The sequence below is a fragment of the Lolium perenne genome, chromosome 7, assembly GCF_019359855.2.
Source record: "Lolium perenne isolate Kyuss_39 chromosome 7, Kyuss_2.0, whole genome shotgun sequence".
Classification (NCBI taxonomy): domain Eukaryota; kingdom Viridiplantae; phylum Streptophyta; class Magnoliopsida; order Poales; family Poaceae; genus Lolium; species Lolium perenne.
The window spans coordinates 333,954,301-333,964,184 of NC_067250.2; the positions used below are offsets into that span (position 1 = coordinate 333,954,301).

General features: G+C 45.6%; 1 pseudogene; it reads right to left on the reverse strand.

Moving 5' to 3' along the window:
• Positions 1 to 3,119: 3,119 nt before the first annotated feature.
• On the reverse strand, positions 3,120 to 6,425 carry LOC139834082 (linoleate 9S-lipoxygenase 1-like; annotated as a pseudogene).
• Between the last annotated feature and the right edge of the window lie 3,459 nt (positions 6,426 to 9,884).

The window sequence follows — 9,884 nt, forward strand, 5'->3', positions numbered from 1 at the left end:
ATGTCTATGGAACTATGAGTGGAAGGATCAAATCATGACACACAGATGCATCATTATAAGGAGTATAACATTATGAATAGTATAACAACTTGGCATAACAATTAATTGAAAAGTGTAACAGCTTGCTTGGCAGCAGCAAAGAAGCAATGCAATGGATGCAGAATTGTCTGATTACACAACAACCAGTAGGCCAGCAACAGGAAAGACTGTATAAACACAGGCACGAAAGCAGCAAACAGCAGGCTGAAGCAACAAGGAAAATTATATAAACACAAGAATGCATGAAGTCACCAACCTATGAGCCCAATGCTCGGTCAGTTTTCCTTTCTCGATCTTGTCTGCTTTGCTCTGCCAATGATTGATGCTCTAGTGATGTGGATATGCCACACACATTAACCAGTCCATCATCTGACAATCCTCTTTGCCACTCAGTACTGCATATATTGCCTAGCATAGAAGATTAGATGCAATCTGATTTCCTAATCACTAACCACGTGGTTTGACATTTTCACAATCATGATGATCACCATAGCCAACAAAATAAAATTATATAAGATTAGGTGCACATGAAGAACGGAGGGAGGGAATCTAAAACTGAAGTGGGGATATGTATTGATAATCAAAGGAACATACCTCTATCCAAGTGTGCAGCCGTAAAGTGAGATGCCGGAGGTGGAGACACACATAAGAGCGACATCGGTGGCAAGTGGTCGCTGGACTCGGCGCCAGCCACCTACAAGTTGGTGATGGCTGGCCGTCGGGCTCGAGTGGCGGCGCCGGCAACCCAAGGTTCCAGCCTGGAGCTTCTGTCTCAATCAGCAGGGGTAGGAGCAGCTGAGCCTGGCAGCGGAACGTGGAGGGGTGGCTCCTGTGGCGGAGAATAAAGGCGCGGCGGGATCCCGGCCGTCCGGGATTCCTGCCTGGTGGCTTAGGTGCGGCAAGCCGGACTGCTGCTGCCGGCGGCGCGACGGGAAGTGGCGTGTGGGTTGGCCGGCACGAGTCTCCTGCCTGCAGCTGGCACCCACAAAGAGGGCCGCGAAAACCACACAAAAAAACCAGGGCGACCATCCACTCCTTCCCACAACCTCCAAGCGGAGAGTTCCAGGCATGGAGAAGATCGGGCAGGACTGCAGGAGCGAGGTCATGGAGGATCTCCGTTAGGGTGATGAACCAAGTGCTGAGAGAAATTGGGAGAGAAGGAGGAGAAGAGAAAAAAAAAAAGGATGGAAAGAGAGCAGAGAGAAGACGGATAGGAGGCAGCACCCGCTTTGACCGACATAAATGGCTCCCAAACTGCTCCATGGCTAGCGAGAGGAGACATACCACGGCCAAGGCGTCCAAAAATCCCAGGTATCGCAAAAAAATAAAAGTGCCGACGTGTTGACGGGCCGTATGTCACAACTTCCTCACAAAAAAATGTTACATAGCAACAAAATTGTAGCACAGCAGAGAATACCCAAAGAGGCCCAAAATTCTGAGAAAAATTGAAGTTGTTGAGCTTTAATATAGTAGTTATTACAACATAACCAAAAGAACCTAGTGGCAGCAAACAAGTAGTACTAGGTATGCAAAAGTACAAACAAGAACCCAAAACTGTTATTCTGCAGTATTGCAGGTCCCATATACTCATCACACTTACTTTCACATCTGTGTACAATTTACTCACATATCCTTCCTTTCAAATGCCTTCATTATTTGGTGCAGTTTCTTGAACACAGTATTGAAGTTGGCACTGAATTTTTTTCCCGCTGAAAAGCGTGTCCCAACTCTGCTGCACATTGCTTGTTCAGTGTCTACATGGCAAGAATAAGCGTTGGTGACAGCCTGCAGCTTCTGATTCAAGTACTTGAAGCTGACTCAGATGGATCAGTTGTTGGTGATCGGCAATTTGATTGGCCCGTACACTCTGCCAATTCACTTGTAGTTCTCATTTCCACCAATAGTCAGTTGCTTCCCTTTCCTTGACCATATATTTGGTATTACGGGTATTACAGTAGGAGATATCTTTGTCTACACCATGGGGAAGAATTAGGAAATAAGCTGTTGTATGGTTGTAGCCACTGATTACTTTTTTCTCTGATTCTAGTTTTCTATAATTTAGGCAATTTCCGTCATCAGTGCTTGAGGTGCTATAAATTGAATGGTATGCCAGTTGGTTTGACAAGATTTTCAGAAAATTTTGCGTAGAAAATAACACATCCATATCCAAATGAATGTATCTTCTACCGTAAAGAGTAAATGAATATATATTCTACTGTAAACAGTATGCAAACTTACAGTATGTGTCTGACATGCAAAGCTTCTTGATACAAAAGCAAGTGCACAATCATTCAGAAAATGGTGAAACATGGTGAGGATGTCATTAAGGATTATAAAGGAACTCTTGCTGAGTGTCTGGTGGTATCTTTCTGTCATTTCCCAGTTTGAAATTTTATCTGCTAAACTGATGTGTTGCTAATCGGAAGAGCGAAGAAAAGGTAGAAAGCTAAGATCAACATGCTAATTCTGTCTAGTGGACAAACATCAAATGAATCATCTATGATAGTGGAACATCACATACATTCTACCATAATATAGGCAATTGATTGCTGTTAACCATTCTCATTAGATGTTATCGCAGTTGGTTCAAAAACTCTTATGTGATTCTTTGTTGGTCCTCTTTCAGATGACTGAGCCATTGTCATCAAGGCTGTTTGCTCCTGCTCATGGTGACATCTTCTATTTCTTCTTCTCTGGTTGTCTCTGTGCTACCTCCTCCAGTCATGTTCTAATACCACCAAATCTTTGGCCAGGCTCGATTACATTATCATAGGCATTTTTGGCACTCAGCACACATACATGGTAGAATTACACGAAGGGCGATGTTTTTGCGACGCATTAACCATTTATCTTTTCTGCCTTTTTATTTTATTGAAGCTCAAAAAAAACTTGTTGACTACAAGGCGATGACCCCTCTTCATCAAGCAGAAAAAAACAAACACAACTCGGCCTCCAACGTGAAGCAGGCACGCTCTCTGGCCACATACGAGACACGCGCATAGTACTCCTTTCTTATTTGCAAATGGGGAAAGTAGAGAAACATGTACGACAAAAAAATAATATTTTACCATAAACATTGATCAGATAGAGATGCTGTTAGGGATACCCTTAAGGTGATCCCGGTGCATGCGCTCTGCCTGCCATCGGTAAAAGTCAGAGGTGTTGGGGTGCAGCAGCATGTAGGGGAACTTTGCTGGACCATTCCTGTTCTTGAGAGACTCTGTTTCTCATTCCATATTGATGATCTCTTCCTTCAAGGAGTTGATCAGGTTCATGGCTGAACTTCTGGAAGGCCTTTTTCGCTCGTTGTCATCTGATGTTGTTCCACTGCGGCTCTTCCACGCTGTCCTGCAGGTAGCACACCTCATCGGAGGAGTGGATGGACAGGACCTCAATTAGGGACACACCATCAATGATGCTTTGGAACTGGCTAGTGATGGTGTGGATGAAGGCCATGTCCGGATTAGTCTCCACCTCACTGGTACTCCTTGGTGCCTGGCTCTGGCATTGGGCGCTCGGCTCGCTGTGGGGCGGTTCGGGAGCAGCCAGCACATGAGTACTGGTCCAAAGTTGACGGCCGCGTGGCAGCGCAGAGGAAGCATCCAGATAATGGTGGCGCATGACCATCTGACGCACAGCTCCTTCCACGGTTGTCATGTTGGGCCACTCAGGGCTGGTCTTGCGATGTCACGCCATGGCCGACTTCACGCACCTCCTTCCACCATGCCTGCAGAACCTCGATGTCGTTTTGAAGCACGTCGTCGGTGGGATAGTAGATTTTGCAGTACTCTGTCAACCCATTTCTCATTGCCCAGCCGACCCAGACGGAAGCAGTAACCCATCCCATGGCGTACAGGGTAGTCCTTGATGAGCAGAGACACTCCAGAGGGAGCTGTCTTTGTCCTCCTTGGCCACGCCCCTCTTGATCAAGTCTACCGGCAGCGCCTGCTCGGTGAAGTTCCAGACGTCAAGAGGAGATTCTGAGCGCGTACTCACTAGGGACAAACGGTCTATGTCTCGAAGAAGCCGTGCCCATGCGTTGATGAGGAGCTGGCGTGCTCTGGAAGGCGGGCTTGATCATCGCAAATGGTATCGCGGTAGTGGCGGCTGCAGGAGCTTGTGGGATGGGGTGTGTGACGCTTGAGCTGCCGGTTGGTGGCTATGACGAATGGCTCTGGATTGGACCGCGTGGGGTGTGGAGCCAGTAGCTGATGAGGGCGTGCCACGCGGAATCGTTGACTGGCGGCGTGAAAGGCCTTGGCCAGCTGCCGGATGAAGTGTGCTGGACCTTGTTGGTCGTACTCGGAGGGGGCGTGTAGACCTTGCTATCGGCGCCAACCACTTTGATGCCGAGATCGTCGAGACGGGCGTGCTGGAGCTCGATGGGCGATTGGCTTGAGCGTGTCGTCGTCTCTGGAGGAAGAGGCAGCGTCCTGGGTGGCATAGACGAAACGTGTCCCGAGAGGTTGTTGATCTTTAGGAGCTGAGGCATGAAGTTGTCGTGGTGAGCCTGAGGATGAAGAGCCTATTGTCGGCAAGATGGGCCTTGTCCATGAGGGGTGAGTCTGGCCGAGGCTGCGGCTGGATGTGGTCCGGAGTGATCTTGCTGTTTTGGTCGCCGTAGCCGTCAAGCGCGCTGCTCTCTGGAGGAAACTTCCTTGGGTGAAGCGCATGATGATGTGTGGGTTGAGGCCGGCGAGCATCTCGCGGGCGAACTCGTCGGCTCCGTCCGCCTGCGACAAGACTTGTCCTCCTTGATGACATCCGAGCATGGGCATCTTGAAGAGGAAGTCCTCTAGGGGCTGGGCTGGATGCTTCTGGAGCGGTGGGAGGAAGGCTTTAAAGATGCTGCGTCGACGCAGCGGGGATGCTCTGAGGATCCTAAGGCCACCATCGCAGAGCTTGTGATGTCATGTCGTCAAAGTCGTCGAACTCTGTGGGGCGTGATCCTCGCCGAACTGCTCCACAGCTAGGGGGAGGATGCCCCTTTGAGCACTGGCGGCCTTGATGGCGTAGGCGGTGAAGCTCGGCCTTCTTGACGTGGTTGAAGCACTCTGCGGGGCACGTAGCCATAACTGAGGCTAACTGGAGCAGGGCACCACATTAGGCGCTCTCGCACGTGGGGTCCAACTTGGTGGGCTTCTGCCAGTGTACGTGCACAGTGCCGCGCGTGGTAAGGGTACGTGGCATGTTGTCGGTCGCCTCGAGGGTGGGAGCGAGGAGTTGTTGTTGTCCTGGATCGCCGAGGTCGTTGTAGAGGAGTCGTAGCGGTAAACACGGTCACGGTCCTTGTATTCGCCGTTCTCCTGCTTGGGGTGGTCCCCCTTGAAGGATCCGGAGCTCGTCCTTCCACTGCGTCGGTACGGCTGTAGTAACGTCGGCATCTTGCTCTGGTGAGGTACGCCCGAGGGTGGCATCCCATGCTTGTTAGCAAATTCATTGGTGTTCATGGAATGAATCTGATGCAAGAAAGGTAGCTAGACGTACGTCAGTTGGTGAAGAAGAAGACTCGGTTGTAGTGGTACTTGTCGATGTTGTAGACCCATGAGTTTGCGAGGAAGACACAGTGTGGACATGCTGTGGTCAGGGACTTAACGTTCAATGGTGATTTTCTTGAGGAGGGAAGCCGGGTGGCGTGGTAGTTCCCGACGATTACGGCGCTCGGGGATGCCTGAGCTTCTTCACGTCCCACTTGAAGGTGACATCGTAGGTGGAATCGCTGTGGATGATTGGTTGTAAGTGGAATGCCACTGAGTAATCAAACATGATGCCTGTCACCCATTATGAGACCCCGGCTCTCATCATCTGCATCCATACATACATGCCAACTCATATATAAGTCTCCACTGCGAATTACTCCCTCCATTTCATATTAGTTGCCCAGGTTAGTATTTAGAGCAAGTATAATAAGTCCTATTCAGCATGGCTACTATAAAGGCTAAAATAATATGTTCATGCTTAGTTGGAGGAGAGAGAGAGAGGAGAGAGAAGAGGAGTGGGCACAAATACCTACTGCAAGTAGGCTCTAGCGAGGCTTCAACACGTGTCTTCTGCGCAACGCTTTGTTGAGAGTGAAATGGAACGTGCACCATCCATTGATAAAGTAGTATGGTCATGTTTCTAGCTCACTATTATACATATTGGCTCTACTGTTACACATGGCTTGTAGCTCAAAGCAGCTTACAGCTATACTATTAAACTTGCTCTTATTAGGATGCGGCGACGGTGGAGCTGATGAGCTGGTGCGAGGTGACGCCTTTGGTGGTCAGCGCATCCAGCAGAGTGTTGTGGCTGATGACGGCGTCTCCTGGGTGGTTCAAATCGATGACGCTCCTGCGCACAAGCGTCACCTTCCACTTGAGCCGCGGAGTAAACAATCCCAACATCTTGGATCGATCACTCACTCACCTCGCTCTGGCTCTCACTCCCAAGTTAACTAGCTCAGTGGTTGTGCTTGGGATGGAGATGCTCAGAGAGCTGCTGCGTCTGCTTATTGTATAGGAAGGAACCGGCCGGACAAGAGTATGTGCTGGAGCTATAGCTAAAGGGCGTACCGTACGTCCGTGCGTGTTACTAATGCCTACGGTTGTTGTGTGTAACGCACATGCCCTGTCGTCCTCCTGCCTGTTGCCTTTTGTGTGGTGCGCTCCCAAGTCCCATGCTGGTGCATGTAGCCGATCCAGTCGCTGCAGCTTGGCATATGTGTATGTGTGGAGACGTCCTAGACCACCCATATATCACCCGGAGACGGAATTTCAAGAAAATGCAATGCCCCTCGTACTGCAGGTGTACCTACACGCTGAGTCATACCTCTGGTTATAAAACTATCTCCCTCTCCATTCGGAGAATAAAGTGATTTAAAAGCTTTATTTAAATAAAAAAATATAAATATATCTAGGACGCATTTTTTAACGTATCATCCGTATTTTTTCGAGAAAAGGAACCCCGCATGGGAGATCCCCAGTTGGTCAATAGAAGCTGAGAGTCACTCAGAAACATTTACATGGTTCAAAGAACCAACTTCCAAAAATGAAAAACCAGGACAAAAACTGCTATCTATTCAACTTGAAACTAAAAAAGAGGCCAGAATAGAAGCCTAACCATCTCAAGCAAACAAACTAGAGGCTAGGTACTTGGACTGAAAACTACAGATTTTCGGGCTACACACCGCCAGAGAGAAAGATAGCCACAGACAAATGGATGATAGATGATGATGTTGCAGCTTCAGGAAGTTTTTGCGTAGAAACCAAAATCTAGGTGGTAATCCTCCTCCTCACAGTGATTCCATCCGTGATTCCTGCCCGAGAACTTCCTCGCGCCACATGCCATCTTTCTTTTTTAGCCCCCTGTGTAACTTTTACAGCCCGTTTTTTCTTTACAATTTAATCAGGACCAAGTGTTAATAAGGCAATGACAAAAAAAACAAGAGTAATAACACTTGTGGGGTCTCTGGAAAATGAATTTTTTGAAAAACAAGATTTGGTTCTTGTTTTCCAAATAGCCACACAACCGCCACGTGAACCTAAGCAATTACAGCCTTCCATCTCTAGTGCCCGAATACGTTGGAACCAATCTCATATAGATCACCAACAAAGCATTCAAGTATCTTACTAATCCCCAAAGAAACACTAACTGATACGTTCCAAGTATATTTCTGCTAGAGGGGCACAATAAGAACAAGTGTTGCTCCTGAGTTTCGTAAATAATCATCAAAAACTCACACGGCCTCCACTTTCTTCCACCCTTTCTTCTTAAGGTTCTTTTAGTTAGGATTCTATTCTTTTAATCTATCAAACCAGTAAAAAGACTTTGATCCTCAAAGGAAGCTTGAGGGAGTCTCATGCATAGTTTTATAGGGGAAATTAACCTTTTTTGCTGCTAAAAATGAATACATTTGATTTAACCAAAGAAAAAAGTATCAGATTTTCTCAACAGCCACAAAACTACCATCAGGTTCATGTTTCTTAACCCGAACTTGACTACAACACATCCAAAAGCTTACACTACATGGCTTTGGTTTCCTCTCTCCTTTGAAAATCTTCTAAACTCTAACATATCAGAAAACCTTTGCTAAAACAAAGCTGTAATAAAAATGACTATAACGTAGGATTATAGAGTGGCAGGAAACTCTTAATATGATGTGCAATCGGTGCCCAATCCAACTATCTCTCTCCCGAAAAGGGTTTTCCCTACCATCCCCAAGAACTCTCTTACAACAACTATAAAATATGTCTTTTATCGCCCACTAGACCTGACTTGTCAGAAATGGAATGGAGATGGACTAGGCTATACATTGAGAAAAGGTACATTTTTAAGATACTTTGCTTCTTTAATTAGGTCTTGCCACGCACCCTCTTCATTTTCGTAAACGCCACAGCTTAAGGCTGCTGACATTCTTGAAATGCAAGTCTGTCAGCCCCAAAGTGCCTCCCTATGATCTTCTTTACTGACAAACATCGAGGGACCATTTTGACTCAAATGATATTTCTTAACATTTACTTTTCACCTTACAACATGCAGAGCCCGAAAGAAATCACATTCTTTCAATATACCCCTTTAGGCATCAAGTAAAGAAAAGACATCATATAACTAGTAATGCTACTCAAAGAAGCTTTCAGAACAAAATGAGTCTAGATCCAATCGAGGTAATGTTGTCTTTCCAAAGAAGCATTCTTCTTTCAATCCTATCTTCAACATCCTTCCAATCACTATTCAGCAAACGCTTAAAATGTATGGGGATCCCCAGATACCTTTAAGGGAAATCTCATCTTTTACAAGTGAAAATATTGAGTGTACGATCTCTTGCTTATCTATGGCGGCAAAACATAAGACCGAAGTGAAAGACACTTCACTTTTGTAAAAAATAATTTTTAGACCCGTTTAGTTGTTCAAGAAATACATAGGATTAAATCTTTAGATTACTCGCACTTTCCAGACTCATCCTCAAACATAAAACATGTTTCATCCACCTTATCACCGTGAGTGATGGCTATCACATCATCCAAAATAAATCTGAGGCTAGCAAACCGTAACTAGTCCATTTTCATGAGCTCTCTTAACTAAAATAGATAAAACGATAGCCATCTATGTTAAATAACAAAGGTGAGAAAGGGTCACCTCTGCCTTTATGAGGTTCCTTTCTTGATTTGAAAGTATGGACCCAACTCATCATTGACCATAATATTGTGATCTTACCACATTATTATCGATTACATCCTTAGTCCATTTTATAAACAACTTAGGTGGAACCCCTTCATGTCCGTAGATCAGAGAGCATGAAATCCTAATTTATTTTATCAGTAAGCTTTCTCAAAGTCAACTTTTGAAAAAAACCCTCGAAGCTTTTCCCTCCTATGCATGTAATGTAAGGGTTTCATGTAAAGCAGTAACATTACCTAGGATAAACCTTCCTTTTATAAGAAGGCTGAATGGAGGAATACTAGAGATAACTTTATCAGCCAAAGCAAATAGCTCTATTATTCAAACTTTGGTAAAAAAAAATTAAAAATCGCATTTAGTAGACAAATGGGCCTCGTACATTACATACTGAGCCTATACCGCCTCCTTGACCTTTGGCTATCAAAATAATAATACTATAGTTAAAAAGTCATTTGATATCCAAAGAACCATTGTAAAAAACTCATTTAGTCTATAGAGCAATTGAAGGTCCACTTTAATCAAACTCCCCAAAACTTCGATGAAGAACTCAATAGAAAAACCAATAAGTTTCATTGAAAAAACACGCAAAGATCCTTAATTTCTTCTAAAGAAAAGGGGCTAGTGAGTAAAAGTTTATCCTTCTTCATCCAAGTCATTAGATAAAGGTACATCCATAGAAAACCCAT